The sequence below is a fragment of the Urtica dioica genome, chromosome 12, assembly GCF_054948205.1.
Source record: "Urtica dioica subsp. dioica isolate 48M chromosome 12, U.dioica_male_clone48M_v1_H2, whole genome shotgun sequence".
In the NCBI taxonomy this organism is placed as follows: Eukaryota; Viridiplantae; Streptophyta; class Magnoliopsida; order Rosales; family Urticaceae; genus Urtica; species Urtica dioica.
Window position 1 is genome coordinate 5726170 of NC_142767.1, and position 7983 is coordinate 5734152.

At 41.4% G+C, this 7983-nt stretch overlaps 1 long non-coding RNA gene across 1 annotated transcript; it reads left to right on the forward strand.

Moving 5' to 3' along the window:
* The first annotated feature begins 6431 nt into the window (after positions 1-6431).
* On the forward strand, positions 6432-7203 carry LOC149378767 (uncharacterized). The gene is made up of 3 exons (XR_016294287.1): positions 6432-6594; positions 6699-6762; positions 7060-7203. It is a non-coding gene; the product is annotated as an uncharacterized LOC149378767 (long non-coding RNA).
* Positions 7204-7983: the final 780 nt, after the last annotated feature.

Below are 7983 nucleotides of genomic sequence, written 5' to 3' on the forward strand. Positions count from 1 at the left end.
GGTTACAAAGAAGAGTTCCAGAAATGAGATTCTTCCTAATGTCAGGCACGTAGAGAACGTTGGTGAGCTTCATTTCTTTCCCCGATGTCATTTTGAGGATGACGTGGCCCGTCCCCATGACATCGGAGGTGGCCAAGTTTCCCATGATAGCTTCTCCCCAATCGGGCGCATATCGAGCGAGCAAAACGCGTTCTTGTCGGAGAAAACATGGTGGGTAGCACCAGTGTCTAGCCACCACTCCTTGGGGTTTGAGTCCACCAAATTTACTTCAGAGACCACGGCGACGAGAAATTGGTCATCTCTCTCGGTCTCGACGGCATTGGCCTCACTCTTCTTGTTCTTTTGCGGCTTTCGATAATCCACGGCGCGGTGACCTTCTTTGTCGCAGTTGAAGCATTTTCCAACAAACTTTTGTTGGTTCTTCTTCTTGAAAGCAGCTTCTTTTGCCCTAAGCTTGTTGGCGGGCTCTTGCCTTTCGAGCCTTCACCATGCTCGATGACGTTAGCTCTCTCGGACGTGGTTTTGAACCTCTTGTTAGAGCCACAGTTGTCTTCCTCTATGCAAAGGCGCCACCAAATCTTGTAGACTCATCTCCTTTCGCTTATGCTTAAGTAGTTCTTGAATTCCTTCCAACCCGAAGGTAGCTTCTTGATGACGGAGGCAACTTGGAAAGACTCGCTAATGGTCATTCCCTCTGCTTGTATCTCTTGAAAGATAATTTGTAACTCTTGCACTTGACTCACAACCGTCTTATTGTCCACCATTTTGAACTCGAGGAAGTGGCCCACGATGTATTTTTTTCGAGCCCGCGTCATCGCTCTTGTATTTTCGATCGAGTGATTCCCAAAGCTCTTTAGAAGACGCCTTGGAACTATACACGTTGTATAGGGAGTCCGCTAGACAATTCATCACATAATTCCGACACAAGTAGTTGGAATCCTTCCAAGCGAGAAACGCCATTCTCACTTTTGGATCAGCCTCGTCCTCTTGGAGAGTCGGAGGATCGTCGGTCAAAAACCGCACAAGACCAATGGTGGTCAAATAGAAGAGCATATTTTGTTACCATCTCTTGAAGTTCAAGCCATCGAGCTTCCCCGACTTCTCGGCCGGCATCATCACGGGAGGCCCTCGGACCGCACCCGCATTTGGAACATGACCCGCGGGTCCGTTCACGGCCATAGCCGCCATCGAGTGAACAAGACCTACGGGTCCATTCCCGGCCGAAGCCTCCGCCGAGCTTTGTGGTTACACCACGATGTTCGGGTTCACGACGTTGGTTGTCAAGGCCTCCATGTTGGAAGGGATCGGGATGATCGGATTCCCCGACGCATCCACTCCGTTTACGTTGTTGTTGTTGTTGTTGTTGTTGTTGTTGTTGTTGTTGTTGTTGTTGTTGTTTTCCAATACTACACAAGGAACCAACTAAGTCAATAAAACCGTTGATAAAGATCACCACAAAAAAATAAAAATATTTTAAAACTTCTTCCACGAGAAAGTTGTCTAAGAACAAATATTACCTTAAGATTGTTAGAAAATATTACGTAAATAATATTTATTTTTGGGGAAACAAAAGACAATTTGATAGTAGAAGAAATAAAATAAACATCAACTATATTATGAACGGAAAGAAGCAAAGAAGACACGATGGAAAACACCAAAGACCGAGGACCATTTGACGGTTTTCTTAAAGTAATATTGCCCTCCCACGGGTGCCAGAATCGACGAGCAATTTACCTCACAGGTTACAACGGCGGAAACGAGAAGAGCTTTGCACCAAAAAACTTCTATGTCGAACTAGAACCTGTAGCAGAACCGAAAACCGACTACAAAGAAAAACATAAAGCAATTTCGGAGAGAAATGAAAGAGTAGAGAGAACTGTGTGAATTGGTGTGTCTCGAATGAGGTAGAGGCCTCTATTTATAGGCCAAGGTCGCAGAGGTTACAACCTCTAGCCTCACAAAACCATCTAGCCATTATGGCAATTAAACACCATTAACACTCACTAATGACACAGTTACAAACGTTTGCTCAGCTCAAAACCGCTCAGCATCAATGCATGTAAACCGTCCAGCATTAATGTACAATGTTAATTCCCACCATAACAACACAAGTTATTTGTGGAATTAACAAATTTATGAAGTGAAAATTTCTATAAAAAGATAGAATTGGCCCAAGGCCCGAGCTCGATACCGAGACATTCCTGAAATCCGAAACTCGAGCCCGAGCCCGGCCCGGCTTGGCTCGGCGGCGGCGTCGCGTGTGTGTGTGTGTGTGCGCGCGAGGGGTTAAGAGTTAACTCACCCACACTCTCCTCTCTCGTACTTGCTTATCCACTAAAGAGAGATGATAGTATATATACACTACACAACACACTTACCTAACCCATGTGGGACTCTTGAACTTCACTTCATTTACACATAACAAAGGTGTTTTTAAAGCATACTTTTAGCATCAATTTCTCCTTCACTATAGCTCCAATTTTTGCAAACTTATAATCGATATTATACCCCATTGCGCAAGTAAGAATAATACGAAGAAATGATCAAATTTCGTTGAGTGGACCACACTCAAATATTTGCCTAAAGTCAGCAGCCCATTAGGTAATAAATACACTTTATTACCAAAACTCTCTATTATTCCATGTTCTTGATATCAAATTTGATGTAAAAAATGGAATTTAAACTCCTGATTTGCTTTACGTAGGTCCGTCGCTCCAAACAAGGAGTCAGTCTGCTTGGTCTCGCTTCTCCCCTCTCGAGAAGGCTTCCTTGTCGTTGGATTTTCACTTCTCCTTCGAAGCACTCTGCAAGGCATCGAAGTCAATCAAGCCGTCCGCAACCGACTTAGCATTATCCATCATGTTCTTGATATCAAATTCTATTTTTTACACCCTTTTACGCAATTCATTCATTGTTTGTTCTTGTCACGGCAAGTCTATTTTCAAGTATGCTTACAACAACAACAACAACAAGCATTCATACATTCATTAACTATCAACAACAATCTAATTGGCTATTGAACAAGGATAAAAAAAATAAGAACAATAAAAAAAAAAAAATTTCATACCAACATCTATAAACAAAAATTATTCTCTTATAGATCTTAGGGAGTTTTTCAAAACTAGGAGTAACAAACGTCCAAATGACTTTTTTGGACGTTTTTTTTAAAAGGTCAGCAATAGGACCTCTTCATTTATTTCTATTTATGTAATTACCATTATACCCTTATTTATTTTCTTTTTATTTTTTGTAAAGAATCCCAAAAATTAAACCCTACTCTCATCTCTCCTTCTTTCTTTTCTTTCATTTATTATCGGTTTCATCTCCTCCATTGCCTCCGTTTCATCTCCTCCATTGTCTCCGTCGCATCTCCTCCATTGGCGTCGTGTCTCATTGTCGTCCAGGTGTCTATATCTCAGGCGGCGTCCCTCCTCTCTCTCTAACTTGACGGCTATCCCTCGTCTCTCTCTTAGTTCGCGCCTGCCGTCGTCTTCCAAGGCCACCCACCTTCGCCGCCGTCTCTCTCTGCCCGTTCCGGCGCAGCAAGCTGCCACATTGACACTCTTTTCGCTCTTTATTCCGGTAAGCTCCCTCATACGTAGTCATTTCGTTACAGTGTTTGTGACCAACGTTGTCACGAAAGCTTCAGGACAACTCCATATTTCGTGACAATATAGTCACAAAACGAAATTATTTCGTGACTGTCACGAAACTAAATTATTTCGTGACTGTCACGAAACTAAATTATTTCGTGACACCCATAGTCACGAAAGCTTCAGCATGACTCCATATTTTATGACAATATAGTCACAAAACGAAATTATTTCGTGAAAATATTGTCACGAAACTAAATTATTTCGTGACACCCATAGTCACGAAAGCTTCAGCATGACTCCGTATTCCGTGACAATATAGTCACAAAACGAAATTATTTCGTGACAATATTGTCACGAAACTAAATTATTTCGTGACACCATAGTCACAAAACTAAAGTCTGCAATGACAACATAGTCACAAAACTAAATTATGAAGTGACACCGTATTCACAAAACTAAAGTGTGCAGTGACAACTAAAGTCTGCAGCGACAACATAGTCACGAAACTAAAGTCTGTAGTAACAACTAAATTATGAAGTGACACCGTAGTCACGAAACTAAAGTCTGCAGTGACAACTAAAGTGTGCAGTGACAACATAGTCACAAAACTAAATTCTGCATCCTATATTTTTGCTTATATAAATTTTTTATAACTCTTTGTCAATTTTGCTTATATAATATGGATTCAAGAGCTTACTATATATCTGCGCATATAATAAATTTTTATGAGAAAATAAATTAATGTGACTTTATCTCCACTATTTGCAGTTATGAAAGACATTCATACATTCGTCAAGCATAGTTGTAGATGTGTAAAACATGAACGATACGACGCTGGCCCTGGGTGTGCAGTGGGAATCTTAATACCGGAAAAAGCAACGTATGAGGAGTTTATGTAGTTGTTGTATGCCACGCTCAATCGCTCACCTAAAAATCAAGTCCTCCGTGTTTCTTATGAGACAGAAGGGTCGGTACCCCCAGTAAGTATTGACTCCGACCTAAGTTTGAAATGTTACTTGCATCTTCGGAAGGAGAAACCGGACAGATCCAAACTTAGTTTGGTAGTAGATATGGAGTCATTGAAGCAAGAGCTGTTGGTTTCGGACTCAGGCGTTGGTTCAACTCCGAACACCGGTCAACCAGCACAACCGGACATGTCGTCTCCTAAGTCGGAGGCTAGTTCTCCTGAGATCCCCGACCTGAATCAGAGTCACTCAGGCACACCATGGCAGACCCCTCCGCGCTCAAGCACTCCAAAATGGTTTATTACGCATTGCTCTAGAACGAGGAGGACGAGTCAATGCGCTACGCCTTCCACGGATAACCGAAATATGCATCATGACCTTGATGTGTCGGATATTCACTCTCCGCTGAGACTAGTCAAAGGAAGATTGTATGCCAACAAAGCAACTCTGAAGAAACATTTATGCATGTTAGCAATCACCAAACATTTTACGTTCAAGACGAAGACTTCTAACAAACGGTATATACATGTTGTTTGTCGAGATGACTCATGCGCGTGGTCTGTTCGTGGAATAAAAAAGACTACATCCGAGATCTTTGAAGTGAAGAGGTAACTTATTACTTATTTATACATTGATATTATCGTGATCACCCGAAATTAACATTGCTCATATATTCTTGCAGGTATGATTCTGAGCACACGTGTGCTACACAATTCAGACAATGAGAACATCCTCAAGCTACGTCCACATTTGTAGGCGAGACTATGAAACATAAGTACATCGATCCCTCATGTTCACCATGAAAACCCAAAGACATCATACATGCAACAAGATTTTGGAGTGGACATGTCCTACAAAAAAGCATGGAGGTCAAGACAGGCGGCACTATCATTGTTTGGCACCGATGATGCATCGTATAGATCTCTGCCTAAATTCATGTACATGTGGTCGACTAACAATCCAGGTTCGTCATTCGACCTTGTCACAACTCCTCGATCCCACCGTTTCAAATACTTCTTCATGTCTCTTAGTACTTGGGAAAGGGGGTGGAAGTATATGCGGCCCGTAGTTATCATCGACGACACTTTTTTGAAGAGTTACTATAAAGGCACACTGTTTTCAGCATGTGGTATGGATGCGAATGAACAAGTTTACCCCCTCGCATTCGGCACTGGTGATTCAGAATCTACTGAATCGTGGGTTTACTTCTTGACAAGGTTAAAGAAAGCAATCGAGGAGAGGTCACATCAGGTCACAGTGTCTAATAGGAACGCGGGAATCATTAACAGTGTGAAAAAGGTTTTCACTAACTCAGACCATGGTTATTGCATGTTTCATCTTTTGAAGAACGTGAAGAACCAAATCAAAGGTCTATCAAAAGAGGTGAATTGGACGTTCTATGATGCAGCAAAGGCATACACGTATGCAGAGTTTCACTACCAGAAATACGAGATACAACTACAGTTTTTTTTTTTAACTTCAGTTTAGCCTTTTAATGGAGTCTTTGAATACAGACTACGGTCACCTTTTTTTTGGCCTATATTAGACTCTAGTCGAATATAAAACTGTAGATAATGGTCTACTTTTCTCTACAGCTTATATAAAAAAGTAGTGGTTTTACTAAAAAAATTAAAAATGATCAAAATTTCACCATTTTAAAATGGAGGGAAATTTCCCAAAAATTTTTGGCACATTTACACTACATTCAAAGGTAAAGATGGAGTTGTAATACTTAAAATATAAAAAAATTAACAAAATTTTACTATTTAAGTGTGGAGGGAAATTTCCCACTAATAATTTTGTTTAAGACAATGTATGAAATCTTCAAATTTGACTAAGTATAGAAACAACACTATATTCACTTAGACAAATTGAATATTTTCTTTATTTTCTTTACTTCACCGTAAAAACATCAAAAAGAAAAAAAAGAAAAAGAAAGAGAGCTAGAGGGAGCGAGCCAGAGAGATTCCGAGAGTGAGAGCTAGAGAGAGCGAGCGAGTAAGTGAGGGTTGAGCGTCGCCGGACTTGTGTTGGTGAGATCTCGTCCTTCATCTTTCTTTTTCCTTCGTTCATCTTCGTTTCTTTAGTTGAATCGCGTCTAATCTTAGTCTATGGCTCCGTTTCATTTCTTTACAAGGTCTTGAGCGCGGATTTCTGGTTAAGGAGAGACAAAGAGTCCGTTGTTCGTTCATTAATAAGAGGTAGGAGTTTCTATTTGAAAATTTCTTCTTTCTTTTAGTTCGATTTAGGTTTAGAAATTAGGGGTTTTGGATTTCTCTTGCTTGTTCTGTGATTTTTCGTGGTATATGGGTTAGATTGGGCTCGGTTTGTTGTTGTTCTTGATCTGAAATTCTTTGACTTAGGGCTCCTGAATTCTCTCTAGCTTGAAAACTCTCTTGTTTTCTTTAGAGCTAGGTTAAAAATCAAAGAACTCGGTGGAATAGAGGTAAGATATTAATTTTGGGTCACTTGTTAACTGTGTGGGTTTGGGTTTGCAGAAGTGGGGCAAGGGAAAGCAAAAGGAAAAGGTGAACAACATGGTTCTCTTTGACCAGGCGACCTATGACAAGCTTCTCGTCGAGGTTCCCAAGTTCAAGCTCGTCACTCCCTCGATTCATTCTGACAGACTGAGGGTATGTGTTTTCACTTGTTACACGTCATACAAGTCCTGAAACTATCCGAGCTCTGTATGATTCGTGGAGTGGGCGAAGGCCAACGGCGTGTTCGTGTTGCGTCTGCTACGGCCTTCCAGCTCATCGTGCAGAGGCTTCATGGAGAAGTTCGTGCGGCGATACCGGGAATTTTGGTGAGAAGAGGGTTGGGGATAGGCAGGTCGTGTCAGGCTGCCGGAGGGGTTCGCTGTCACGGCGAGGAGTCGGCACGAACTTCTCCGCGAAGCCTCTGCACGATGAGCTGGAAGGCCGTAGCAGACGCAACACGAACACGTCGTTGGCCTTCGCCCACTCCACGAAGCATACAGAGCTCGGATAGTTTCAGGATTTGTTGATTTTCAACGCAAACTGAAGGTAGATTAGGTCCGAATTAAGTGCTGAAATTCTTCTCTGTTTGCAAGTTCTTGTCTAGAACTTTTCTTCTTGATCTTCCATGTTTTATCTCTTCTTACTGGATTGAATTTGGGGTCGGTTGATGATCATCAGAATTTTGGTATATATGGGGTTGGTTGATTTTCTGTCGGGATGGAATATAGGCTTGCCTTAATCTCTTATCTTTTCTTACAGGATTGTTTGGGATTTTTTATCAAGCCGAGCTGGGTTTTTTTTGGGTGGGCTGCTCTCTTAGTCATGCATGACATATCTTCATGTTGTCAATGGTGCCCACAAGAAGAGTTGTAGTCTTTATTTTGTACATTTGATGTAATAAAGTCTCATGAAGACTCTTGCTTGTAATTGCCTATCTATTCA